General features: G+C 54.5%; 2 long non-coding RNA genes across 2 annotated transcripts in view; both read left to right on the top strand.

The window, feature by feature from the left end:
- LOC132209153 (uncharacterized) overlaps nt 1-17,142 on the top strand; it is a 1,475,533-nt gene that overhangs the window by 66,094 nt on the left and 1,392,297 nt on the right. The gene's annotated exons all lie outside the window — the stretch shown is intronic.
- The window catches only part of LOC132209155 (uncharacterized), a 95,708-nt gene continuing 94,302 nt past the window's right edge, over nt 15,737-17,142 (top strand). Inside the window, exon 1 of the long non-coding RNA XR_009445247.1 lies at nt 15,737-15,847. This is a non-coding gene — a long non-coding RNA (uncharacterized LOC132209155). The remainder of the gene's footprint in view (nt 15,848-17,142) is intronic.

Genomic DNA, 17,142 nt, shown 5'->3' with positions numbered 1-17,142 from the left:
AGATGCAGTGACCGTGGGAAATGGATTGCAGTGACTGAGGGAAATGGGATGCAGTGCCTGAGTGAAATGGGATGCAGTGCCTGAGTGAAATGGGCTGCAGTGCCTGAGTGAAATGGGATGCAGTGACTGACTGAAATGGGATGCAGTGACTGAGGTACGTGGGCTGCAGTGCCCGAGTGAAATGGGCTGCAGTGCCCGAGTGAAATGGGCTGCAGTGCCTGAGTGAAATGGGCTGCAGTGCCTGAGGGATAATGGGATGCATTGACTGATGGAAATGGGATGCAGTGACTGAGGGAATTGAGATGCAGTGACTGAACGAAATGAGATGCAGTGACTGAGGGAAATGAGATGCAGTGACAGAGGGAAATGAGATGCAGTGACTGAGGGACAGGTGGTGCCGTGACTGAGGGACAGGTGGTGCCGTGACTGAGGGACAGGAGGTGCTGTGACTGAGGGACAGGAGATGCCATGACTGTGGGAAATGAGATGCAGTGACTGTGGGAAAGGAGATGCAGTGACTGTGGGAAATGGGTTGCAGTGACTGTGAGAAAAGTTTGCAGTGACTGTGGGAAAAGGGAGGCAGTGTCTGAGTGAAATGGGATGCAGTGACTGAGTGAAAAGGGATGCAGTGACTGACTGAAAAGGGATGCAGTGACTGAGTGAAATGGGATGCAGTGACTGAGTGAAATGGGATGCAGTGACTGAGGATAATGGGACGCAGTGACTGAGGGTAATGGGACGCAGTGACTGAGGGAAATGAGATGCAGTGACTGCGGGAAAGGAGATGCAGTGACTGAGGGAAATGAGATGCAGTGCCTGTGTGAAATGGGATGCAGTGCCTGAGTGAAATGGGATGCAGTGACTGTGGGAAATGGGATGCAGTGACTGTACGAAAAGGTTGCAGTGATTGAGTGAAATGCGATGCAGTGACTGAGGGAAAGGAAATGCAGTGACTGTGGGAAATGGAATGCTGTTACTGAGGGTAATGGGATGCTGTGACTGAGAGAAATGGGATGCTGTGACTGAGTGAAATGGGATGCAGTGACTGTGGGAAATGGGTTGCAGTGACTGTGGGAAACGTTTGCTGTGACTGTGGGAAACGGGAGGCAGTGACTGAGGGAAATGGGACGCAGTGACTGAGTGTAATGGGATGCAATCACTGAGTGAAAAGGGATGCAGTGACTGAGTGAAAAGGGATGCAGTGACTGAGTGAAAAGGGATGCAGTGACTGAGGGTAATGTGGTGCAGTGCCTGAGTGAAATGGGATGCAGTGACTGAGTGAAATGGGATGCAGTGACTGAGTGAAATGGGACGCAGTGACTGAGGGAAATGGGAGGCAGTGACTGAGGGACAGGAGGTGCCGTTACTGAGGGAAATGGATTGCTCTGACTGAGGGTAATGGGATGCACTGTCTCAGTTCAATGAGATTCACTGTCTCAGTTAAATGGGATGCAGTGACTGAGTGAAAAGGGATGCAGTGACTGAGTGAAATTGGAGGCAGTGACTGAGTGAAATGGGAGGCAGTGACTGAGTGAAATGGGAGGCAGTGACTGAGTGAAATGGGAGGCAGTGACTGAGGGAAATGGGAGGCAGTGACTGAGGGAAATGGGAAGCAGTGACTGAGGGAAATGGGAGGCAGTGACTCTGGGAAATGGGATGCACTGACTGAATGAGATGGGGTGCTCAGACTGAGTGAAATGTGATGCAGTGACTGAGGGAAAGGAGATGCAGTGACTGACTGAAATGGGAGGTAGTGACTGAGTGAAGTGGGAGGCAGTGACTGAGTGAAGTGGGAGGCAGTGACTGAGTGAAGTGGGAGGCAGTGACTGAGGGTAATGGGATGCAGTGACAGAGGGGAATGGGATGCAGTGACTGAGCGTAATGGGATGCAGTGACTGAGCGTAATGGGATGCAGTGACTGAGCGTAATGGGATGCAGTGACTGAGCGAAATGGGATGCAGTGACTGAGTGAAATGGGATGCAGTGACTGAGTGAAATGTGATGCAGTCACTGAGGGAAATGAGATGCAGTGACTGAGGGTAATGTGATGCAGTGACTGAGTGAAATGCGATGCTGTGACTGAGGAAGGGACATGGAGTGACTGAGTGAAATGGGGTGCTGAGACTGAGTGAAATGGGATGCAGTGACTGAGTGAATTGGGATGCAGTGACTGAGTGAAATAGGTGGCTGAGACTGACGGTAATGGGATGCAGTCACTGAGTGAAATGGCATGCAGTGACTGAGTGAAATGGGATGCAGTGATTGAGGGAAATAAGATGCAGTGACTGAGGGAAATGAGATGCAGTGACTGAGGGAATGGAGATGCAGTGACTTGGAAATGGAATGCTGTGACTGAGGGCAATGGGATGCTGTGACTGAGGGCAATGGGATGCTGTGACTGAGTGAAGTGGGAGGCAGTGACTGAGTGAAGTGGGAGGCAGTGACTGAGTGAAGTGGGAGGCAGTGACTGAGTGAAATGGGTGGCAGCGACTGTGTGAAGTGGCAGGCAGTGACTGTGTGAAGTGGCAGGCAGTGACTGTGTTGAATTGAGAGGCAGTGACTCGGTGAAATGGGATGCAGTGACTGAGTGAAGTGGGAAGCAGTGACTGAGTGAAATGGGAAGCAGTGACTGAGTGAAATGGGAAGCAGTGAGTGAGGGTCATGGGATGCAGTGAGCGAGGGTCATGGGATGCAGTGACTGAAGGAAATGGGATGCAATGACTGAGTGAATATGATGAAGTGGCTGAGTGAAATGGGATGCAGTGGCTGAGTGAAATGGGATGCAGTGGCTGAGTGAAATGGGATACAGTGGCTGAGTGAAATGGGATGCAGTGGCTGAGTGAAATGGGATGCAGTGGCTGAGTGAAATGGGATGCAGTGACTGAGGAAAATGAGTTGCAGTGACTGAGCGAAAAGAGATGCAGTGACTGAGGGTCATGGGATGCATCGTCTCAGTTCAATGAGATTCACTGTCTCAGTGAAATGGGACGCAGTGACTGAGGGAAATGTGATGCCGTGACTGGGGAATAGGGTGCGGTGACTGATGGAAATGGATTCACTGTCTCACTTGGATAGGATTCACTGTCTCCTGCTCAGACGGACTGGCCCCCGCAGCCCTGACCCGCTCAGAGGGACTGGCTTCCGCCGCCCTGACCCGCTCAGAGGGACTGGCCCCCGCAGCCCTGACCCGCTCAGAGGGACTGGCCCCCGCAGCCAGAGCCGTTCAGAGGGACTAGCCCCCGCTGCCCTGACCCGCTCAGAGGGACTGGCCCCCGCAGCCCTGACCCGCTCAGAGGGACTGGCCCCCGCAGCCAGAGCCGCTCAGAGGGACTAGCCCCCGCTGCCCTGACCCGCTCAGTGCGACTTGCCCCCTGCAGTCCTGACCCGCTCACTGCGACTTGCCCCCCGCAGACCTGACCCGCTCACTGCGACTTGCCCCCCGCAGCCCTGACCTGCTCACTGCAACGCTGCCCCCCGCAGCCCTGACCTGCTCACTGCAACGCTGCCCCCCGCAGCCCTGACCCGCTCACTGCGACACTGCCCCCGGAAGCCCTGACCCGCTCACTGCGATTTGCCCCCCGCAGTCCTGACCCGCTCACAGGGACTGGCCCCCCGCAGACCTCACCCGCTCACAGGGACTGGCCCCCGCAGCCCTGACCCGCTCAGAGGGACTGTCCCCCGCAGCCCTGACCCGCTCACTGCGACTTGCCCCCCGCAGCCCTGACCCGCTGACAGGGACTGGCCCCCCGCAGACCTCACCCGCTCACAGGGACTGGCACAAGCAGCCCTGACCCGCTCACTGCGACTTGCCCCCCGCAGCCCTGACCCGCTGACAGGGACTGGCCCCCCGCAGCCCTGACCCGCTCACAGGGACTGGCCCCCGCAGCCCAGACCCGCTCACAGGGACTGGCCCCCGCAGACCTGACCCGCTCACTGCGACTTGCCCCCCGCAGTCCTGTCCCGCTGACAGGGACTTGCCGCCCGCAGTCCTCTCCCGCTCACAGGGACTGGCCCCCGCAGCCCTGACCCGCTCACTGCGACTTTCCCCCCGCAGTCCTTTCCTGCTGACAGGGACATGCCCCCGCAGGTCTGACCCGCTCAGAGGGACTGGCCGCCGCAGCCCTGACCCGCTGAGATGGACTGGCCCCCGCAGCCCTGACCCGCTCAGAGGGACTGTCCCCCGCAGCCCTGACCCGCTCAGAGGGACTGGCCCCCGCAGCCCTGACCCGCTCAGAGGGACTGGCCCCCGCAGCCCTGACCCGCTCAGAGGGCTGGGCCCCCGCAGCCCTGACTCCGCTCACTGCGACTTGACCCCCGCAGTCCTGTCCCGCTCACTGCGACACTGCCCCCCGCAGCCCTGACCCACTCACGCGGACTGTTCCCCCGCTGCCCTGTCCCGCTGACAGGGACTTGCCCTCGCAGCCCTGACCCGCTCACTGCGACTTGACCCTTGCAGTCCTTTCCCGCTGACAGGAACTGGCCCCCGCAGCCCTGACCCGCTGACAGCGACTGGCCCCCGCAGCCCTGACCCGCTCAGAGGGACTGGCCCCCGCAGCCCTGACCCGCTGACAGGGACTGGCCCCCGCAGCCGTGACCCGCTCACAGGGACTGGTCCCCCGCAACCCTGACCCGCTCAATGCGACATTGCCCCCCGCACCCCAGACCTGCTCACTGCGACTTGCCTCCCGCAGCCCTGACCCGCTATGAGGGCATGCCCCTGCAGCCCTGACCCGCTCGCAGGGAATGCCCCCCGCAGCCCTGACCCGCTCTCTGCAACTTGACCCCCGCGGACCTGACCCGCTCACAGGGACTTGCCCCTTGCAGTCCTGACCCTCGCACTGCGACCTGCTCCCCGCAGTCCTGACCCGCTCACAGTGACCTGCCCCTTGCAGTCCTGTCCCGCTGACAGGGACTTGCCCCGGCAGCCCTGACCCGCTCAGAGGTACTGGCCCCCGCCATCCTGACCCACTCACAGGGACTGGCCCCCGCAGCCCTGACCCGCTCTCTGCGACTTGCCCCACGCATCCCTGAGCCGCTCACTGCGACTTGCCCCCCAAAGCCCTGACCCACTCACAGGGACTTGCCCCTTGCAGTCCTGACCCGCTCACTGCCACCTGCCCCCGCAGTCCTGTCCCGCTGAAAGGGACATGCCCATTGCAGTCCTGACCCGCTCACTGCGACCTGCCACTCCGCAGTCCTGACCCGCTCACTGCGACACTGCCCCCCGCACCCCTGACCCGCTCACTGCGAATGGCCCCCCGCAGCCCCGATCCGCTCACTGCGACCTGCCCCCCGCAGCCCTGACCCGCTCACTGCGACACTGACCCCCGCAGTCCTCACCCGCTCAGGGGGACCGGCCCCTCGCAGCCCTCACCCGCTCACGCAAACCGGCACCCCGCAGCACTGACCCGCTCACTGCCACCTGCCCCTTGCAGTCCTGTCCCGGTGACAGGAACTGGCCCCCCGCACACCTGACCCGCTCACTGCGACTTGCCCCCCCGCACACCTGACCCGCTCACTGCGACTTGCCCCCCCGCAGACCTGATCCGCTCACTGCGACTTGCCCCCCGCAGTCCTGATCCACTAACTGCGACTGGCCCCCCGCCGCCCTGACCCGCTCAGGGGGACCGGCCCCCCGCAGCCCTGACCTGCTCACGGGGACCGGCCCCCCACAGCCCTGACCCGCTCACTGCGACTTGCCCCCCGCAGCCCTGACCCGGTGACAGGGACTGGCCCCCGCAGCCCTGTCCAGCTCACAGGGACTGGCCCCCACAGCCCTGACCCGCTCACTGCGACTTGCTCCCTGCAGTCCTGTCCCGCTGACAGGGACTTGCCCCCGCAGCCCTGACCCGCTCATTGCGTCTGGCCCCCCGCAGCCCTGACCCGCTCACTGCGGCTTGCCCCCGGCAGCCCTGACCCGCTCAGGGCGACCGGTCCCCCGCAGCCCTGACACGCTCACTGCGACACTACCCCCCGCAGCCCTGACCCGCTCACTGTGACTTGCCCCCCGCAGACCTGACCCGCTCACTGCGATTTGCCCCCCGCAGTCCTGACCCGCTCACTGCGACTTGCCCCCGCAGTCCTGTCCCGCTCACTGCGAATGGCCCCCTGCAGCCCTGACCCGCTCACTGCGAACTACCCCCCGCAGCCCTGACCCGCTCACTGCGACACTGCCCCCGACAGCCCTGATCCGCTCACTGCGACTTGGCCCCGCAGCTCTGACCCGCTCAGAGGGACTGGCCCCCACCGCGCCGACCCGCTCACATGGACTGGCCCCCGCAGCCGTGACCCGCTCACTGCGACTTGTTGCCCACAGACCTGACCCGCTCAGTGCCATTTGCCCTCCGCAGTCCTGACCCGCTCGCTGCGACACTGCCACCCGCAGCCCTGACCCGCTCACTGCGACCTGCCCCCCGCAGCCCTGACCCGCTCACTGCGACACTGCCCCCCCCAGCCCTGACCCGCTCGCAGGGACTGGCCGCCGCAGCCCTGACTCGCTCACAGGTACTGACCCCCCGCAGCCCTGACCCGCTCAATGCTACCCAGCCTCCCGCAGCCCTGACCCGCTCACTGCGACTTGCCCCCCGCAGCCCTGACCCGCTCACTGCGACTTGCCCCCTGCAGTCCTGTCCTGCTGACAGGGACTGGTACCCGCACCCCTGACCCGCTCACTGCGACTGGCCCCCCGCAGAGCTGACCCGCTCACTGCGACCCTGCCTCCCGCAGCCCTGACCCGCTCACTGCGACTTGCCCCCTGCAGTCCTGTCCTGCTGACAGGGACTGGTACCCGCACCCCTGACCCGCTCACAGGGACTGGCCCTCCGCAGCCCTGACCCACTCACTGCGACTGGCCCCCCACACCCCTGACCCGCTCACTGCGACTTGCCCCCCGCAGAGCTGACCCGCTCACTGCGACACTGCCCTCCTCAGCCCTGACCCGCTCACTGCGACTTGCCCCCCGCAGCCCTGACCCCCTCACTGCGACCTGCCCCCCGCAGCCCTGACCCGCTCACTGCGACACTGCCCCCCCCAGCCCTGACCCGCTCGCAGGGACTGGCCGCCGCAGCCCTGACTCGCTCACAGGTACTGACCCCCCGCAGCCCTGACCCGGTGACAGGGACTGGCCCCCGCAGCCCTGACCCGCTCACTGCGACACTGCCCACCGCAGTCCTGTCCCGCTGACAGGGACTGGCCCCCGCAGCCCTGACCCGCTCACAGGGACTGGCCCCCCACACCCCTGACCCGCTCACTGCGACTTGCCCCCCGCAGAGCTGACCCGCTCACTGCGACACTGCCCTCCTCAGCCCTGACCCGCTCACTGCGACTTGCCCCCCGCAGCCCTGACCCCCTCACTGCGACTTGCCCCCTCAGCCCTGACCCGCTCACTGCGACACTGCCCCCCACAGCCCTGATCCGCTCAGGGGGACCGGCCCCCCGCAGCCCTGACCCGCTCACTGCGACTTGCCCCCCGCAGCCCTGACCCGGTGACAGGGACTGGCCCCCGCAGCCCTGACCCGCTCACTGCGACACTGCCCACCGCAGTCCTGTCCCGCTGACAGGGACTGGCCCCCGCAGCCCTGACCCGCTCACAGGGACTGACCCCCCGCAGCCCTGACCCGCTCACTGCGATGGGTCCCCGCAGCCCTGACGCGCTCACTGCGACTTGCTCCCCTGCAGTCCTGTCCCGCTGACAGGGACCTGCCCCCCTGCAGTCTGTCCCGCTGACAGGGGCCGGCCCCCCTGCAGTCCTGTCCCGCTGACAAGGACATGCCCCCGCAGCCCTGACCCGCTCACAGGCACTGGCCCCCCGCAGCCCTGAACCGCTCAGTGCGACATTGCCCCCCGCTCCCCAGACCCGCTCACTGCGACTTGCCCCACGCAGCCCTGACCCGCTCAGAGAGCCTGCCCCCGCAGCCCTGACCTGCTCACAGGGAATGGCCTCTGCAGCCCTGACCCGCTCACTGCGACTTGCCCCCCGCAGAGCTGACCCGCTCACTGCGACCAGCCTCCCGCAGCCCTGACCCCTCACTGCGACTTGCCCCCCGCAGACCTGACCCGCTCAGGGGGACTGGCCCCCCGCAGCCCTGACCCGCTCACTGCGACTTGCCCCCCGCAGACCTGACCCGCTCACTGCGACCTGCCCCCCTGCAGTGCTCTCCCGCTGACAGGGACCTGCCCCCTTGCAGTCCTGTCCCGCTGACTGGGACATGCCGCCGCAGCCCTCACACGCTCACAGGGACTGGCCCCCGCAGCTCTTACCCACTCACAGGGACTGGCCCCTGCATCCCTGACCCTCACACCGCGACAATGCCCCCCGCACCCCAGACCCGCTCACTGCGACTTGCCCCCCGCAGCCCTGACCCGCTCAGAGGGCCTGCCCCCGCAGCCCTGACCCGCTCGCTGCGACACTGCACCCCGCAGCCCTGACCCCCTCACTGCGACTTGACCCCCTCACTGCGACTTGCCCCCCGCAGTCCTGTCCCGCTGACAGGGACTTGCCCCTGCAGCCCTGACCCGCTTACTGCGACTTGCCCCCCGCAGTCCTTTCCCGCTTACTGCGACACTGCCCCTTGCACCCCTGACCCGCTCACTGCGACTGGCCCCCCGCTGATCGAAGTAATTGAAATGGAGATGCCAGGCCAGATGATGATTTGTACCTATATGACGGGGGAGTGGTCAGGCCCCAGACTCCAGCTTACGGTTGATGAACTGGAATCTCAGTTTTTACCAATCAACAAATCATGTGGGGCAGAGTTACCAGGGAATGCTGTGCTTCAGGAGGCAGTCACACACCTTAGATTAACTAGCTGAAACTCGGTCAGTGGCCAATGACAAAGATCAGGGCAGGTGGAAGGATCCAGGATGTAGTGCAGAAGGAACCTTGGCCTTTGATCTTCTCGAACAGGTTTGAGATTCTTTCTTCGTGTGTGGATGAGAGTGCAGGGGAGAGGGAAGATGAGTAAACTGACTGTAGCACTGTGGTACAGGGGGGACATTCAGGAGGGGATAAAAAGTGAAATGTAGTTATAATCAGAGGTAGTATAGTTAGGAGAATGAACACTGTTCGTTGTGACCAGGATCGGGAGTCTCGAAAGTAGTGTTGCCTGCCTGGTGCCCAGGTTCAGAATATTCCATCTCGGCTACAAAGGAACTTGAAGTGGGAGGAGTAGAAATCCAGCTATCGTGGTCCACACAGGTACCATTGATATGGAAGAAAGAGGAAAGAGGTTCTGCTGAGGGATTATGAGCACCGAGGTGCTGAGGTGAGAAAGCAGAACCAGAATGGTAATAATCTCTGGATTATTATCTGAGCAATTTGGCACGGTGTGAACATAATTATAGATGTACATTGTTCAAATGGTGGCATGGCAGAAATGTGTTTGAATTCATGGGACATTGGCATCGGTATGGGGAAGGAGGGAGTCGTTCTGGTGTTATAGGCTCGATGAGAATCATATTGGGACAAGTATCCTCGCAAAATACAGAGCTAGGTCTGGGGCTAGGGCGTAAAAATAAAAAGTGTGGAGTGGGTGAGCTCAGTTGCATGGAAAATTGTGGAAAAAGTTAGAAGCTGGTAAGTGCTCAGCAAAGTTTCCAGAGCAAGTAATAGGACAAAAAGTTTGGAAATGGTCAGGAGTCTCACTTCAGCTGCAGCAGATAAGAAGGGTGGCTGTAAATGCCAGACTGAAGATCTTGTATTGAATTGCAGGGAGTGTATGAAACAAAGTGAATGAGTTTGTGGTGCAGATTGAAATTGACAGATACATCACTCTGGGTATCACAGAGAGGTGGTTGTTAGGGGATAAGTGTTGGGAACGAAATAGCCAATGATTCATGTCCGATAGAAAGAACAGGCAAATGAACAGAGATAACAAAGTGTGGAGCTGGATGAGCACAGCAGGCCAAGCAGCATCTCAGGAGCGTAAAAGCTGACGTTTTGTCAGGCAGCATCAGAGGCTGAGGAAAGTTGAGGTTTTGGGTCAGGACCCTTCCTGAGAAATGGAGGGTGGAAGGGAGCTCAGAAACAAATAGCGTGGAGGGGGAGGAGGTGCTGGGGAAGGTAGGTTGGATGGTAATAAGTGAGTACTATCCAGATTGGAACAGATTTTCCCCAGGGGGGAATTAGTACGAATTCCAAATCACTCTCAAAATCTTAGTGACTGTTAACGTTGATGTTTTTTGTCTGTGTGTTTCAGTAATTGCATGACAGTTGAATGGTTCGTTGAGAGTGAGGAACCTATGGACTCTCACACACCAAGATGGAATTTAGTTCGAAGAGTGACTTCAAAATAGTTGCTTGCTTTTAAAATCTTGACCGTTTTTGCTGTCCAGTTGAATGAATTTGGCTTCATACTGCTTCAATAGGAATTAGTGTTTAATAGGAACATATTTGTGAAACTTACAGTTCCGCAAGTTTTAGCATAAACTGGTGCAGCCTTTCGGTGCTTGCAAAAAGGCTCACTTGTCCGTTAATACCGAAGGAAAATTGGAGTTTAAAAGTAAGTTCACCCGGTGTCAGGGAATTAAATGTTAATGTTGACTCGAATATAATTTTTAAAAAAGTCATATATTTGTGTAACACTGAACTCAAATTAAAATTTCGATTTGCTGGTTTTACGTTGGATTCATTTTAAATGAGGGTGAAGATCACTTTAAATCCAGCATATTTGTTAAGAAAAGAAATAGCATGTCAAATAAAATTAACTGCATGACTCTTCATAGCCCTATATGTAGAATTTCATTCCGAACTATGAGACAGTTGTGACCCCATACTACCTCAGTGCTCATGGCAAGAGTAAGACTCCTGTTTGACGTGCTGTGCACTGCATGGAATGGCGGCAACATCAGATTCATTGATGCTTGAGAATCAAAAGAATATGACGATAAGATTTAAAATCAAAATCTCATTGAACACTTCAAGGAACGTATTACAGGAAGAGGGGGAAAGCATGTATGACTAATAGAAGGTGGTGGCGCAGATCAAATAGACCTGTGTGCTAAAACTTAACACAAATTTCACATTGAATGGAACAGTTCAAACAGGCTGGAGGAAGCAGACATGCCAGCCCAAACTTTTTGAATTTGAGCATTCTGTTCGTAAACATCAGCAAAATTGTGGGAAACATGTTTATTCTTTCTCTTTTATTGCACAGAACCATACGATGAGACTGTTTTGATGAGGAATTGAAAGATTATGTGTCCCATCCATTTGACTCACAGTTTGGTACCATAGGTTGGTACGATCTTCGTTGGAGAAGGAATAGGGATGTTCCAGATACAGAAAATCGTCAAACCATTTACGACAAAGTCCGTTTCTGGTTAGTTTTAATTAATGCAGTTAACATTTTTAGCTCGACATGATTGCACAATGGAGTCAATAAGAAAATTCCATCTGATATTCCACATAAATTTTAAGTGGATATTAAAGCAGCTCATTTCTTTTTCACACTGTCTGCTGCTTTTAAGAATGGTTGTCTTATTGTCAAAACGTTTAGCTTTGACTCCATGGCTGCTTCCATTAGCTCACATTGAAACACATGTTTCTTCAGCCAAAAATGCACGTTTACCCGGTGTAGCTTGACTAACCTTCCCCTGTGGTCGTTCCCCTGAAATCCCCTGCGGTCGCTCCCCTGAAAAACAACTATACCATTTTGGATACTGTTCCGGGGGACGAGTTGGCAGTGGGTATGCAGTAGGGTGCAGGTCTCTGGCACAGAGTCTGTCCCTCTTGCATAGAAGGGAAGCGGGGATAGGAAGAGAGTGATAGTCATTGGGGACTCAATAGTTAGAGGGACTGATAGAAGATTTGCCGGGAACGAAAGAGACTCACGATTGGTGTGTTGCCTACCAGGTGCCAGGGTCTGTGATGTCTCGGATCATGTGTTTAGGGTCCTGAGGGGAGAGGTTGACCAGCCCCAAGTCGTGGGACACGTAGGCACCAACGACATAGGTAGAAAGAGGGATAGGGATGTCAGGCAGGCTTTCAGGGAGCGAGGGTGGAAGTTGAGAGCGAGAACAAACAGAGTGGTCGTCACTAGTTTGTCACCGTACCACGTGATAGCGAGGCAAAGAACAGGGAGAGATTTCAGCTGAAGACGTGGCTGCAGGGATGGTGCAGGTGGGAGGGCTTCAGGTACATGGACGATTGGGGTTCATTCTGGGGAAGGTGGGACCTGTACAAACAGGACGATATCCACTTGAACCAGAGGGGCACTAATATCCTGGGTGGGAAATTGGCCAGTGCCATTCGGTTGGATTTAAACGAGCTCAGAAGGGGGATGGGAAACTGAGGTGTAGTCCCAGTACACAGGAGGATGAGCGTAGGGAGGACATGGTCAGGACCTCACTGTCACAGAAGTGTGCTGGCAGACAGCAAGCTGGATTGAAGTGTGACGACTTTAATGCCGGGAGTATCCGGAATAATGTAGGTGAGCTTGCAGCTTGGATAGGTACCACGGACTTCGATGTTGTGGCCATTTCGGAGACATGGATAGAGCAGGGTCAGGAATGGATGTTGCAGGTTCTCGGGTTGAGATCTTTCATTAAGGTCTGGGAAGGTGGTAAAAGAGGGGGAGGTGTGGCTTTGTTGGTCAAGGACAGTATAACGGCGGCTGAAAGAACCTTTGAGGACTCGTCTACTGAGGCGGTATGGGCTGATGTTGCCAAGGAACGTTTGTCGACTGAGTCAGTGTGGGTGGAAGTTCGGAACAACAAGGCAGCAGTCACCTCACTGGAGGTTTTCTACGGACCCCAAATAGCAGTTGGGAGATCGAAGAACTCATTGGCCGGCAGATTGTTGGAAAGTGCAAACGTAGCAGGGTTGTTGTTATGGGTGACTTCAACTTTCCCAATATAGATTGAAACCTCCTCAGTGCAGATGGTTTGGATGGAGCCGTTTTTGTCAGGTGTGTTCAGGAGGGTTTCCTGACTTAGTTTGGGGACAGGCCGACGAGGGGGGAGGCCATTTTGGATTTGGTGCTCGGCGATGAGCCAGGACAGGTGTCAGATCTCGTGGTGGGAGAACACTTTGGCGACAGTGACCGCAAGAGCCTCACATTTACCATAGCCATGGAAAGGGAAAGGAGCAGTTACCAGGGGAAGATATTTCACTGGGGTCAAGGAAATTATGATACTATCAGACAGGAGTTGGGAAGTACAGATTGGGAGCAATTGTTCCACAGAAAGGGCGCGGCAGACATGTGGAGGCTGTTCAAGGAGCAGTTGTTGCGAGTGATGTATAAATTTGTTCCTCTGAGACAGGGTAGAAGAAGTAAGATTAAGGAGCCTTGGATGACGGGTACAGAGGTGCTTCTTGTCAAAAAGAAAAGGCAGCGTACGTAAGGTGGAGGAAGTGAGGGTCTAGCACAGCTTTAGAGTATTACAGGCCTGCTGGGAAGGAGCTCAAAAGATATTGCCTGTACAATTGTGACCTGTTACAACCTTTGTGTCCACGCTTGCTCATTCAATGGTGTCAAGATGCCAGCAGTGAGTGTACCTTCTCCATCCCCGAATGCTGTCAGCTCACATAAGACATAGTCCTTACTTAAAATCTTCTGATCAACCAAAGTTCATTGTAATGGACGTTTTAGTTATCTGTCATGAAACGAAAACTGATTCTGACTGGCATGACCTGCAGTGCAAATGAATATCATCTGCGAAACGAGATTCCTTCTGGGCTTGCAGCCGCTACAAATAATTGCTTTTCAAAGACGTTGCACACATACATTTTTTTCTCCTATTACCTTAGATTATTTTTTTGTTTATGCATGTTGTGTGGGTTTCCAGTCAGGCCCATAAACACAGGTTGATGCAGTCACTGTTACAACAGGGTATTGAAGGAGAATTTGTGATCTTTGGAGTTTCATTCCAGTGTATGAAGGAGTGCATCATCAAGCCACTTCAGAGCACTACTGGCGACAAATTGTTGCAAGTTTTCAAGTGTTACCGATGGTCACATAAAATATGGCCTTTTTGTTGTTGCGCTATTCATCTTAACTGCACCATATCTAGTATTTCGGCTTGGAAACTATTTCAATTTTTTTGATTGACTTATTCAAAATCATTTCTGATTGTTGTCATGATATCTACAATATGTTATTTTGATTGGAAATAGAGGATTGGATCTGTCTTAATGGAAATAATGTATGCGCTTATAAAACCCCTTCTGGGCAAGGTAGTTGCTCACTGGTTAGAGCTGCTCATGCACTGGGGAGCCAGTTGAGATTCCAGTCTTGGGTAACTGTCTGTGTGGAATTGACACGTCCTCCCCGCGTCTGCGAGAGGCTTCTGCCAGGTGCTGCAGTTTCCTCCCATTGTTCAAAGATGTGCAGGTCCTTATATGTGATTTGTGAAGCATTTCTTAAATGTTTCAATCCTGCCAGCATCCAGTGCCTTGGACAAAATAACTGGAGATGAATAAAAGATACTGTGCCTTTTGACACCATTTCCTGCTGGATTTTCATCAATCCTGCTTTATATCGGTGACAACTTCCATGACCTCTTTTGATGCTATGTCTGAATTGACAGTCTAGTTCCAAATATTTGTTGTGCAGTATTTCAAGGTCTCTGTTACAGCATACCCATGAATGTCCACTTCAAAAGATACTTCCATATCATAGAATCCCTCCAGTGTGGAAACAAGCCCCTTTTGACTCAAGAAGTCCACAGCCACCCTCCAAAGAGCATCTCACCCTGACTCATCCCCCGACCCTTTCCTCAGTAACCCTACATTTCCCATTACTAACACACCTAATCTGCACATCCCTAAACACAATGGGCAAGTTTGGCATGGCCCATACACCTAGCCTGCACATCTTTGGACTGTGGGAGGAAACCAGAGCACCCAGCAGGAACCCATGCAGGCATGGGCAGAATGTACAAACTCCGCACAGAAGATCGCCCAACGGTGGGATCGAACCTGGGTCCCTGGCGCTGTGAGTCAGCAGTGCTAACCACTGAGCCACCGTGCTGCCCTTGGAGTTAGACAGAGCTTGCTTGTTCCTGGGTGGCCTCAAACTGCCAACCTCCACTTCGTGGCAAAAGTGCTGACCAACTGCACTCATCTTCACTGGCTTTTGCTTTGTATCATTGAATTCAATTCTTCAAACTCTATGATAAATATTTAAATTTCCATTGATATGTGAGCGTTGTTTTTAGTACGCAGTATTGGTTTATTATGTTTCATTGGTACATAATGAATATTGTATGTATATGCAAATGGGCAAGTTGGTAACGATGCAGTCCACAGACCTGGAGGATAATAACACTGTCCTTCAATCGCCCACAATGCCCTCTGCAAATTGGTAGAAAACAAAAATTTCTATAAAATTCATCTCCTCCCGTCAGTCGATCAAAATTAATTCAGGATTTTGTACAGACCAATAACCGTAAGATTACATGAGCCTAAACAAAACTACTGGCTCATATTAGTTCAGTAAAGTGAAAGGGCAACAATAGAGGCAGTAGGAACTGCAGATGCTGGAGAATCTGAGATAAGAAGGTGTAAAGCTGGATGAACACAGCAGGCCAAGCAGTATCATCCGGCTCTACTCCTTGTTATTTCAGATTCTCCAGCGCCAATTTTCTGAAGTAGGGTCTCGTCCCGAAACATCAGCTTTCTTGCTTCTCTGATGCTGCTTGGCCTGCTGTGTTCATCCAGCTCTCCACCTTGGGCAACAATAGAGTATGCTTTAAGTCACTAGATATGTTACGTGGGTTTGTCTTCCTTAGGGTGGAGTTCGTGGAACCGAAAAAGATGTCTCCCTCACAGTGTTTGTGACAAAAGAATTGCATCGTTCCTTGGCGGCCTTTCAACAGAATATTCAGAGATTTCCCGAGTGGGAAGAATGTAACTTCTTTTACTTCTCTTTATCTCACTTTTTCCAACATTTGGAAAATAGATTTTAGAAATAACGTCGAGCTGATGAAGTGTGAAAAGAAAAATAATTCCAAGCAGTGGTGGGAGTTGGTCAGTGAGGTGGGAAGAGTGGATAGGTGGGAGAGAAGGCGGACAGGTCATGGAGGCGGGGATGAGGGGAGGAACTAGTCTTGGGATGAGGCTGGCGGGTGGGGAGATTTTGAGGGTGGCCAAGTCCATCTTGAGGCTATTGATTTGGAAGCTCCCGAGGCAGAATATGAGGTGCTGCTCCTCCAGTTTCTGGGTGGTTTGGTTGTGACACTGGAAGAGGCCCAGGATGGACATGTCATTCAGGGAGTGGGAGGGGGAGTTGAAGTGATGCAATGATTTGGATATGAAAATAGAAGGTGTGTTTAATAAGTTTCCCAATGATTGAAGGTGTAGTAGCCAGCCAAGAAGGTCACCTCAGAATATAATGGGACATTGACAAGGGCGAATAAACTGAGGAATGGCAGATGGTGTTGAGGTTAGCTAAATGTGAGGTGCTACATTTTGGAAAGGCAAATCAGGGCAGCACGTTTACACTGAAGGTTGTGGGGAGTGTTGCTTAATAAAGAGACGCTGGAAGGCAGTTTCGTAGTTCCATCAAAATACAGCCACCGGTAAAAAGGATATGAAGGAGATATTTGGTGTGCTCGCCTTTATTCGTCAGTGCATTGAATATAGGAGTTGGGAGATCACTTAGCAGCCATGTAGGACGTTGGTTCGGCTGCTTTTGGAATACTGCAATCGATTTTGGTCTCCTTGCGAGAGGAAGGATGTCGGCGCAACATTGAGGGCCGAAGGCCTGTTGTGCGCTGTATTGTTGTCTGTTGTAAACTTGAAAGGGTTCAGAGAAGATTTACAAGGATGTTACCAGCATCGGAGGTTGGAGGTATACCGTGGGCTTGAACAGGCAGCTATTTCTTGGAACTTTGGAGTTCAGGGCTGACCATATCGAAGTTTATACAATTACGAGGGACGTGGATAGAGCAAACAGCCAAGATCTTTTCCCCGGGTTGCTGGAATCCAAAACTGGAGGGAATAGGTTAAAAATGAGAGAGGGAAGATTTAAAATGGACCGGATTTTTTTCATAGTGGTGCATGTATGGAATGAGCTGCCAGAGGAAGTGGTGGAGGCTTGTACGTTTAAAAGGCATGTGGATGGGTATATGAATAAGACGGGTTGAGAGGAATATGGGCCAAATGCTGGCAAATGGGACTAAATTAATTTAGGATATCCGGTC

The sequence above is a fragment of the Stegostoma tigrinum genome, unplaced genomic scaffold (genome assembly GCF_030684315.1).
Source record: "Stegostoma tigrinum isolate sSteTig4 unplaced genomic scaffold, sSteTig4.hap1 scaffold_68, whole genome shotgun sequence".
NCBI classification, from domain to species: Eukaryota; Metazoa; Chordata; class Chondrichthyes; order Orectolobiformes; family Stegostomatidae; genus Stegostoma; species Stegostoma tigrinum.
This window is presented reverse-complemented; position numbering and strand designations above follow the sequence as displayed.